General features: G+C 35.8%; 1 long non-coding RNA gene across 1 annotated transcript; it reads right to left on the bottom strand.

Annotated features, from left to right (window-relative positions):
- Positions 1-2,580: 2,580 nt before the first annotated feature.
- LOC144455849 (uncharacterized) lies at positions 2,581-6,804 on the bottom strand. The gene is made up of 2 exons (XR_013484655.1): positions 6,417-6,804; positions 2,581-3,382 (listed from the first exon to the last, which is right to left on the bottom strand). It is a non-coding gene; the product is annotated as an uncharacterized LOC144455849 (long non-coding RNA).
- Between the last annotated feature and the right edge of the window lie 5,029 nt (positions 6,805-11,833).

An 11,833-nucleotide genomic window follows, 5' to 3' on the forward strand; every position in this document is an offset into this window, starting at 1 on the left:
TAGAACCCTTATGGACTCAGTAGCAAATGTCATTTCTGGGAACCCAACTTGCTAAGGCAATTAGTAATTGAGGAAATAGCCCGGAAGGGTCAGATGAATAAATACATCCAAATTACATGCAAAATCAATACAAAATAACTTGGAATGGAATGTCCGGGAGAAATGCTAGAAGGCCCAGGAAAAGTCTCAGAGAGAAGATGGTGGTGCTTGAATAGAATTTTACTTTGCTGTTGTTACTGTTTAGTCATTTCAGTTGTGTGTGACTCTTCATGAACACATTTGAAGTTTTGTTGTCAAAACTACCGGACACAGTTCCTTCTCTATCTCACATTATAGATGAATAAACTGGGATAAACAGGGTTAAGTTACTTCCCCAGGGTCACACAGCTGGTAAATAAGATTGGATTTGAATTGCAAGTCCTGTGCTCTATCCACTGTGGCACTTTGCTGCCCCTAGAATTTTGCTTATAATGCCATATATTCCAGTGGATTGTAACCTCTTTGAGATAGGCTCTCAGTATTTTCATTGCGAGTGCAAAATAACACAGTGCTTGGGAAAGCAGGCACTTAATCAATGGTCATTAATGGATTATTTGATTGGCCTAGGCTGATTCCCCAGACACTCATATGAATGTCATTTCGCTTCTCCAAATGTCTAATGAATCTCTGGCCACCCATTTCCAAGTTCTTTGAAAAATTTGGTATGATAGACCTCATAAGAAATTTTAGGCAAGTGGCATCAAACTAAAATAGAAACACGGACCACTAAACCGTGTATAAGGATCCCTGCGGGAAGCATATTGAATTAGAAAACCATGTATTAACATTATATTTTTTTTCAATTTTTATTTATTTTGTTAAACATTTTCCAAATACACTTTAATCTGGTTTAGCCCACACTCTGAAGTACTGCATGCTGCATGTTTGATTTCTCTGTTTTAGATGGTGGCTTGGTGAAACTGTTTTGTAGGTGAAAATGCAATGTTGCAATTTTTATTGAATTTGAGAATTTTCACATATTTCAATATAGTTGCTAGGTTAGATAATAATTAATATTTATGATATTTTTAAGATTGTAGTGTCATCTATCATCTATTACTTGCATATGGCTTATCCTATATGTGTATGTGTGTGTGTGTGTGTATATATATGTGTGTGTGTGTGTATACATATATGTGTGTGTGTGAGTGTACATATACTACCTTTTAAGCTCATATAAATACATATACACAAAGGTAAATTATATGTAAAATAGTATATATATATATTACATATGTTACACATAATATGCATATATATATATATATATATATATATATATATCTACACATCCACAGATATGTATATATTCTCTCAAAACTGGGAAGGAAACATTTCTTCATATATTAGTATATCTATATTTACAGAAGAAGAAAAAAAGGGGTTCAATAAATGACCCATGATCATCTATCTTAAAAGTATGGCTGGAGTTGAATCTAGAATTTCTTGATTCTAAGTTCATCATGCTGACAATTTTGTAACACTATTCCATGCTGAGAGATGGATATATTGCCTAAAGACTATTTTTTTAATTCAAAATAAATCAATATTTGTTTCTAGAACTGGTTATCTTTACTTGCTTACAGAGACACATGATTAGAGTGTCTATACAGAATAACTATATCCATCTCCCAGCATCAGTTTCATCATCAGTGTTTAACAAATATTTATCAGTTAATAATTTAACACTTCAAAGGATACCTACATGCTGTATTATCCAACTTTATCATCCAGCTCTATACAGAGATTAAAAAAAAAAAAGATTTGACAAATTCACTGTGAAAGGATCTGCCTTTTAAATTGAGGAAGAAAACCACTTCTGTTCTTGCTTGTTTTAGCATTCTTGTCTTCATGCATCCTTGATATAACTCTGTGAAGAACTACATGGGAAGCAATAGGATCAGTATATTCATATTAACATTTATGAGAAGGAAAAATGGGGAAGATAGCTGCTAAAACCTTAATGTACCACTGAATCACTTAATCACTGAGTTTTATTCATTTTTTCTCTAAATTCCTATTGTATTTGCTAACTGCTCCCTTTCATTGTAGGTTTGATTAATAATGGATTATATGATAATCACATCAGTATTTCATAATTAATGGAAGTTGTATGGTGTAAGGGAGACATTCCTGTACAAAGTTTCATGACACCTGGGTTCTCTTTCAGTTCTTTAACTTACTAACCATGTAATCTGGAATAATTAACTTAAGTTTTCTGAGTCTTGTTTTGCTTATTGATTAAATAAAGGAGTTATGGCTAACATTTCTAACAATGATGTGGATGAATGCCTAACTGGCAGGCATTTCAAGTAATGGCATATAAAGTAAAGACCCTAACAGATCTGAGGTGAATCTAAATGAAATTTTGAGTCAGGATAGCATAGTAGATGTAGAACTGGATTTGGACTCAGGCCATATTTGAAGGCCCATCTCTAGTCCATACATGTTTTGTGACCCAGAGTGAGTCACTTAAATCCCTCTTTACTTCAGACAACTCTCTAAAATCCAAAGTATTAGAAAAAGCAACAATATGCAATATTAAAATGAAGGAAGGAAAGAAACACATATTTATTAAATGTACATTATGCACCAAACACTGCGATAAGCAAATATTTCATTTGGTCCTCACAACAATTCTGTGAGTTATGTGTTATTATTATCTTCATTTTGTAGATGAGGAAACTGAGATGAAACAGACAGAGGTTAAATCAATTACCCAGGGTCTATCAGGGTATGAGTTCATATTTGAACTCAGGTCTTCCTGACTCCAGACTCAGCAATCTAGTCATTGCCTCAACTAGGTACTTCATAAGCATCTCCTAGTAGAGTCATTAGCTTCCACTTTCCCAATTCTAATTTTTAATAAATTGTTTTCTTCAGTTAGCTTTTGTACCTCCTATTCTGTTTTGCCAATTTTACTTTTTAAGGACTTGTTTTCTTCATTGTATTTTTTTCCATTTTGTCAATGTTATATTTTTGGAATGCCAAGCGCCCTGAAGCTTATTCAATATTTGATCAGAAGTTACATTGGTAGTATTAGAAAGCAAATAGGGAGTTACACAAACAAAAGTATAGTGGTCAAGTTACAGGTTTAACCCAAGGTGGGGTAAGGCATATAAGTCCAAAGTAATCATGACTCTGTCCCAGAGCCATCTGCGACAGTCATCATTGCAATCAACATCTTATTATTGGCTTTTCGTCTTCTCGGTCTCTCCTTCCTCCTCTGCTTGTCTCTCCGACCAGTTTTTCCTTTGATGCTCAGGGTCTCTATCCCTCTGGTCAGTATGCTGACAGGTGCAGATGTTCGTCTCGGGAACCCAGAATGGTTCTCCTGCATGTTCTGGAAAAATACAAGCATAACCTCGACCCCAGATTAGTAATTTTACTGGACCATCCCAATTATCCATCTTTGGATCCTTCCACATTACTGTGACATCTGGTTGCTCATCTAACAACCTGTTCTTTTGCCCTGCAAAATGTTTTTGTGCAGTAGTACGTCCCTGATCATCCAGTGTTAAAAATTTTATGGTATGTATTACCTGGTCCAAGCTCGTTTTTAAATTTTTGGTATATATTACCTGATCCAATCTCCTTCTTACCCTATTTTCTGTTCCCTCTTTTTTCTGTTTATCAAGGAGGATTTTAATATCCTTGTTGCACCTTTCAACAATGGCTTGTCCAGTAGGATTGTAAGGGATGCCAGTAGAGTGAGTGATATTATAGATGAGACAAAATTGTGCAAAATTCCTGCTAGTATAGGTGGGACTATTGTCAGTCTTGAGGGATTTTGGATTGCCAAGAATATTAAAGCAAAACAAGAAATGGTATTGCTTATGTTCTTCTTAAAAAATGTAACTAATCCAAAATATCTGCTTGTCTTCATATGATATTCATCTTTCCCCCACTTTTTTTTTGCACATACTCTGACACATACAGTGTAATTACACTTAAAAAAACATGAATCACATGTTGATATGAAATAAAGGAATTTTAGAATAAGACTCTCCCTAACATTGTGTAATTGTTCAGTAGAAAAATAGCCAACTAAATATGATTAAGTAGTTTTTAGAACAGCATAAATTTAAGTAGCTAAGAAATCAGGTATGTATAGAAATGTGTTTAAGGTTATGCTTCTTGGCAGAAAACACAGAAATAACTAAGTTTCCTATCTGTAGTTAAAAAAAGATTTCCTAATGGTTTAATTAATAAAAATTATTTTCAACTCTGAAATGTTATTTTAACTACTGACCAGGCTATGACAAATTTATGCTGGATTTATGCTAGGGAGTTAGGCAGTAGAACTCTGCAGCAAAGCAAAAGAATTTCTTTAGTTATCTACTGAATTCAAGAGGGTTTTGTTGGGCAAGGGTAAAAATATATTTCTAAATATTCAAAGACAAATAAATGTCCCCTTTACCACTCTTGCTTGTTTAATTTGCTTGCAAATCCTCTCAAAGAACCACCAGGACAAATGAAGGGCCTAAAAATATTGCTATTAATATTCTAACAAAGTCAGAATGAAGAATTTTTTAAATCTAAAAGTTGTATATCAAAGATACATTAAAAAGGACTTATGAAGTTATAGCCTTTTATATACTGTAAAATATATTAAGATTTTAGCTATATTATAACTAGTATTAAGGAGTTGATTCACAAAATTTACGAGCTACATCTTACTGGAAATTTTAGTATACATACAGTGCATTAGACTGTGTTCAACATACAAACTGCTCATGTCAAATTTCTAAAGCAGAGAGTTTATTTACTGCTACCCTTGAAGTTTCCTCCCCACCTGATTAAGAAAACAAGTTGATTTGTTTTCTAATTATTGATATAACTTAGCTTCTTAAATAATTTTCCTCTTTTTTGAATGCCAATGTAATTTTAAAGTTATCTAAATGGTGGTTATAGATAAAATAATACAAACTTTATTTTTCTAGAATTACCATAAGATAGAACTCTGGATTTACAAACTGATCTGAAATGAATGGAAGGTTGCAAAGGACATGTATCTACAAAAGCTATAAAATTAAGTATGCTATTTTAGCTCTAACTTCAATAAAACTTTTTTTTAATATGTATATAAGGCAAATATCCCATTTTCTTTGATTATTTAAAAGGATCTAAAATGAAATCCCCTTAACCACTGATTTTGGTTAGTCTGCTCATCTGCCATATCACATTTACCCTTGTTTTTTTAAAAATACTGTTTGGAAATGTGATGGCTGACAAAAAAATGTTAATATACAATTTTCTTTGAGACTCCCTGAAAAGCACAAAAATTTCCAATATCATAATGACTACAAATTCTAACATTTAATGTGAAGTCATCATAACTCTTTGCATGCCACAACGACACACACCTAAGGCCAACTTTTTCAGAATGTACTATAACTTAAATAAAATCAAATAGGGAGACATATATAAAATGGGAAATACAATGTAGCTTCACATCGCAGCTCCTGCTTGTCTATAAGACATTATGGAGGGAGTAATAATTTCACTTACACACTGACTTTGTAAATGTGATCAGCTGCCAATGTCCTGAATATTTATGACATGGGTCTTTTTAACAAGAACAGGACAGCAGCATGGTAACCACTTTTCTAAGTATATTTTCTATACAAAATAATTCCAAGATATAATCATTAAGTTCTCATATAGTACTATTATTTTAAACAATAATCAATAAAATACCAAATATGTGAAAATTGCAACACCACTAAGACTGAGCACTGCCATTTCCTAGTGTAATCAAAGTTAGTATTAGTACAGTCTTGGCAATGCAATGGTTGGACAGTACAGGTATCTTATGCAGAGATTTCAGTAGCAGAATGGTACTTGGTTTGTTCTCAACAGAAATGACAAAGATGCAGTTGACAATTTAAAGAAAGACAATGTTCTTATTTGCATGCTAAAATTCTAGTTGTGTCCCCTGTATTTGAACACTTTCAAATAATATTGTCTGTCTCTCTTTTCTGCCCACGAGCTCTGCCCCATATTAGCTAACTATCTTATAGGACACTACTTAGCCCGTGCAGCTTACTTTCCCTTTAAATCAGAGAAGCCGAAAAGCGGCAGTCTCGTTCTGAAGTTTACTTTCGCTTTTGAAGACGCTCAAAAGCCGTAGTCTCGTTTGTCCGCCTGTGCGGTTTGCTTTCCCACCTGTGCAGTTTGCTTTCACTTTAAATCTGAGACCCCGAAAAGTGGCAGTCTCGTTCTGATGTTCACTTTAAGAGACCCCATGAGCCGCAGCCTCGTTCTGATGTTCACTTTCACTTTAAGAGACCCCGATAAGCGGCAGTCTGGTTTCTTTTTAATCCCCGTTTAACCTGGTGAAAATAAAAAACTGTATAGGAAAATTATCGCCCTACCTTGTTAGCGTCTTCTCTTGAAGACTGGAGCTCCTTTTCTAGGGCTGTTGGCCAAACAGCCCACCTTGTCCAGGGCCACTCTGCAGGGGGAAGCCTTCCTTTCAGGTCCCTGTCTAGGCGCCAAATGCCTGGAGCGCCTGCGCCCAGGCTGTGGTCTGATGCTGGCAGAGTGTGAAGGGAGAAAGAATCACGGGCCAGGTGAGAGCAGTGAAGAACAAACTCTGTTTATTGATCTGAGGGCTCAGGCTTATATAGTACTGGATCAAGCAATAGTAACATTATTATTCATGAAAAGTACAAATCTAATTAAGTGATTTCCTTACTTCCTTGTACTTTGTCTGTCACATTCTTTCCTGCGTCCTGTCCTGTACCCCATCCGTTTCCTCCCTTCCTGCATCCTGTTCTCAAGAGAGGGAACAGGGGGGTGGTGAGCCGATATCCTGAGTTTCACAACTGTCAGGCTTAGTACAAGCTGCAGGTAAGACCTGGCCTGGCCTAAGCCCTCCAACTCCCCAAAGCCGGCCTTCTACAGTGGGGTTTTTCCTGTATTTCCCTGGGGTTCCAAAATTTTGAAAACAAACGTTAAAAATTGTTTTCATATGCAACTGGGAAATAAGATATACAGGCAATAGGATATAGAAATCTATTCTGCTGTATAGGAAAATAGAAAGGGAAGGGGATAAAAGAAGGGGGTAGATAGAAGAGAGGGAGGATTAGCAGAAGGGGTATTCAGAATGCACACCATCTTGGAGTGGGGGAGGGATGAGAAAGGGAGAAAATTTGGAACTCAGAATCTTGTTGTGAATGTTAAAAACTAAAAGTAAATAAATTAATATGAGAAAAAAAAAGAATCAGTAAAACAAAATCCAAAGACTGAAAAAAAAAAAAGAAGAATATCTCATTAGATAATAAAATATTTCACTGGAAAAACAACTAACCTGGAAAATAGATCCAGGAGAGATAACTTAAGAATTATCAGTCCACCTGAAAGGCATGATCAGAAAAAGAGCCTGAATAGCATCTTTCAGGAGATCATCAAGGAAAACTGCCCTGAGGCCCTAGAACTAGAGGGTAAAATAGTCATCAAAAGAATCCACCAATCACCTCCTGAGATTCCAAACTGAAAATGCCAAGAAATATTGTAGCCAAATTCAAGAATTAGCAGATCAAGGAGAAAATTCTTCAAACAGTCAGGAAAAGCAAAACAAAAACTGTTCAAACATTGTGGAACCACAATCAGGATTATTCAAGACCTTCCAGCTTCTAAAAGAATGGATGACTTGGACTATGATATACCCTAAGGCAAAGGAGTTTGGAATACAATCCAGGATCAACTACCCAGCAAAATTGGGCATAATAGTTTTGGGGAGGAGACAGATATTCAATTAAATAGGGGACTTCAAGACTTTCCTGATGAAAAGACTAGAGCTCAATGGAAAATTTAAGCTTCAAATACAAGACTCAATAGAGACATAAAAAGGGAATGGGAAGTCTTCTCAAATGTCTAGAAACCAGCCCTGGGCAGTTTGCAAACAGAAAAACTACAAGCTATCAACAAATGTGTCAGAATGTTCCAACTCTAAAAAAGAGAAATGTAAACTAAAACAACTCTGAGGATTCACCTTATACCCATATTATTGAGAAAGATGACAAAAGAGGAAAATAGTAAATGTTGGAGGCACTGTGAAAAGTTAGGCACAATAATGCATTTTTAGTGGAGCTGTGAATTTGTCTAACAGTTCTGAAAAATGATTCAGAATTATCCTAAAAAGTCACACATACCCTTTGTCTCAGTACTACCTTGTTAGCAAAGATAGAGAGAAATATCCCATAGATAGTAAAATATGTATAAAAATACTTTTTGTAGTAGCAAAGAAATGCAAGGAAACAATATTAATCAATTCAAAACAGCTAAACAAAGTATGAGATATGGAAGCAATTGAATAATAGCCTGCCATAAGAAATGAATATGAAGAATTCAGGGAATTTGGAAAGACTTCTATGTATTGATGACAGAGGGAAAATCAACAGCAACAGGAAAATAATTTATGTAACAACCATAATACAAAGGAACACAACACTGATAGATTTCAAAACTCTGATTAATGTAGGAGACTGGTAAAGTATGTTTCTCTTTCTTTGGCAGAGAGGTGTTAAAATATAGGTGCAGAATAAGGGATTAAGTTTTCGACATAGCCAACATGCTGATATTTTTTTTTTCACTCTGCTTATTTGTCACAAGAGAAGACTATACTGAAAGGGGCAGCAGCAAGGGAATCACTGGAAAGTTACAGTTATACACTTACTAGCCGTGTGGCCCTGGGCAAGTCACTTAACCCCAATTGCCTTAAAAAAAAGTTACAGTTATGTAAAAGAGCATCAACATTTTAAAAGAGGAAGAAAATCACCTTTGAGGGCCAGTACCATGATGTTTTGGTGAAAAAAAATGAAGAAGAGAAAACTGAAAAATCAGCTTTTTTCTATTCCCTTTATTCTATCTGTCTGGTCTGGGCATTGCTTGGCAAGTGAGCATCATCATGGAATGGGGAAGGGGTCTCATCATCAGAGTGCCAGGTATCATAGGCTCATGACATTTTTTGGGCATCCTCATGCCGGGAGGAGGCCCCAAAATCATCATTCCAAGAGCAGCCATAACATGCTAGAGGGTGAGGAGTTGGGATCATGCACCCATCTAGTGGAAGAGCCAAGATCAGTTTCAGAGGAATTCTTTCTTGCTAAAATGCAGTTGTTTTTTTTATCCATCAGTCTCTGAGCTTGATCTTCCATCCATTTCTAAGTCTCTCATATTCTCTTTGTGAATCCTCCCAATACGGTGAATCTTTGTCATAGATAGAGAATTATGACTGATGTATATACCATAGTAATCACAGTAAAACTTAGTCATGATAAAAAAAAATATATCATCACATTACAGTCAACTTTATATCTACACCCTCTGTCTATGTATACTCCATCTAACTGCCCTAATAAAGATACAGTTCTTAGGGCAGCTAGGTGGCACAGTGGATAGAGCACTGGCCCTGAAGTCAGGAGGACCTGAGTTCAAATTCGGACTCAGACCAAACACTTGATACTAGCTCTGTAACCCTGGGCAAATCACTTAATCCCAATTGCTTTTAAGAAAAAAAAATAATATACAGTTCTCAAGAGTTACAAATATCATTGTCCTGTGTAGGAATATAAACAGCTTGCCCTTATTGAATAACGTGTTTTTTTCTTCCTTCCCATTTACCTTTTTCTTTTTCCTTCTCTTGAGGCTTGTATCTGAAAATCAAATTATTTGTTTAGCTCTGGTCTTTTCATAAGGAACTTTGAAAATTGCCTATTTCATTAAGTGTCCATCTTCTCCCCTGAAAGATTATGCTCAGTTTTGGTGGGTAGTAGATTCTTGGTTGTAATCCAGACTCCTTTGCCTTCCAGAATATCACATTCTAAGCTTCTGATCATTTGATGTAGATGCTGCTAAATCCTGTATAATCCTGACTGTGGCTCCACTAGATTTAAACTTTTTTTTTTGAGGGGGGAAGCTTGCAGAGGTTTCTCCTTTACCTGATAATTCTGGAATTTGGCTACAATATTCCTTGGAATTTTCATTTTGAAATCTCTTTCAGGAAGTGATCTGTGGATTTTTTCAGTGCTTATTTTGCCCTTTGGTTTTAGGATATCAGGGAATTTTTCCTTGATAATTGTTTTTTTTTTTTTTTTTAAGTGAGGCAATTGAGATTAAGTGACTTGCCTAGAGTCACACAGCTAGGAAGTATTATGTGTCTGAGGCCAAATTTGAACTCAGGTCCTCCTGACTCCAGGGCTGGTGCTCTATCCAGTGCACCACCTAGCTGCCCCCCTAGTCCAATAATTCTTAACTTATCTCTCCTGGATCTACTTTCCAGATCAGCTGTTTTTTTTTTTTTCCAGGGAGGTATTTTACATTTTTTAAAATATATTTTCAATTCTTTTTATTGTGTTGGACTGATTCTTGATATTTCATAGAATCATTAGCTTCCACTTGCCCAGTTCTAAATTTTAAAGAATTATTTTCTTCAATTAGCTTTTATACCTCTTTTTTCCATTTGACCAATTCTACTTTTAAAGGAGTTATTTTCTTCAGTGGATTACTTTTTTCCACACTTGACCAATTCTATTTTGTAATGAGTTGTGTTCTTCATTTTTTTTCCCATTTGGCCAATCCTATTTTTAAGTAGTCATTTTCTTCAGTCACTTTTTGTGTATTCTTGTCCAAGCTATTGTCCTTTTCTTTTTCATAATTCTCCTGCAAAATTTTAATTTCTTTTCCCAATTTTTCTTCTACCTTTCTTACCTGATTTGCAAAATCTTTTGAGCTCTTCCAAATGGACTTTTTGGGCCTGAGACCAATTCGTATTCCACCTTGAGGCTTCCAATGTAGGCATTTTGACACTGTTGTCTTCTTCTGAGTTTGTGTTTTGATCTTCCCTGTTGTTGTAGTTTTCTGTGAAAAGGGCTCTTTTTAGTTTCTTTTCTTTGTTTGCTCATTTTTAAAAGTTAAGTTCTGCTTCTGAGGCACAGGGGGCACTATCCTAAGCTTCTTGTTCTCAGGACCAGGCGCTTGGTCACTGACTTTCTGCTCCCAGGACTCGGATGCTTGTGGTTCGCCCAGTCGTCTGGGCTTGCCTGACCTGATTGCCTGTTTTTGTTTGTTATTTTGTTTTGTTTTGTTCCTCCCCCTCCTTCCCCGCATTTCAGGGCTTCCAGTTAACCTTCTGTGCTCAGGCTGAGGGACTCACAGCTGATTTGTTGTGGCACTAGTCTGCTAAGCCAGGACTGAGGAACCTCGACTGTTGACCTGTGCTGTGGCTAAGAGCCTCATCCTGCCTTGCCCAGACACCTTCTGTGCTAGGCTGTACTCCCCTTTTGCCCAAGTGAGACAGAAATTTCTTGAAGTCCTTCTAAGTTATATCAACCTAGAAAATTATTTCATTCCATCTTTCTATAGGTTCTGTCACTCCAGACTCAGTTTAGAGGCTTGATTTAATGTTGCTTCCCAGGGGAAATGGGGAGAACTCGGACGACTTCCTGGCTTCTCTCCACCATCTTGACTCTGCCAACTCTATGACCTATTTTCAAAATCTGTAATCCATCAAATTAAAAGCAAGAATCACATATTGTTCTTCCTTGGTCTCTTACACAGTACTTCATGTTAATATGTGATAATAAGCAGATGCTCAATATAACTGACTTGATTAGTTAAAATCATTGAGATATGTATTCATTTTTTTCTAAATTAAATGATGTTTTTCTTTTTATTGCTAAGACTTAAATACACAATAAGAAAACAAAAAGAAACAGTGTAAACAAATAGTAAAATTCAATAGAAAATAAGGTAAAAAAATGTCATGTGCACAGCAGAATGTAAGAGA

This window comes from Phascolarctos cinereus, unplaced genomic scaffold (genome assembly GCF_003287225.1).
Source record: "Phascolarctos cinereus isolate Bilbo 61053 unplaced genomic scaffold, phaCin_HiC Scaffold_2;HRSCAF=192, whole genome shotgun sequence".
Lineage (NCBI taxonomy): Eukaryota > Metazoa > Chordata > Mammalia > Diprotodontia > Phascolarctidae > Phascolarctos > Phascolarctos cinereus.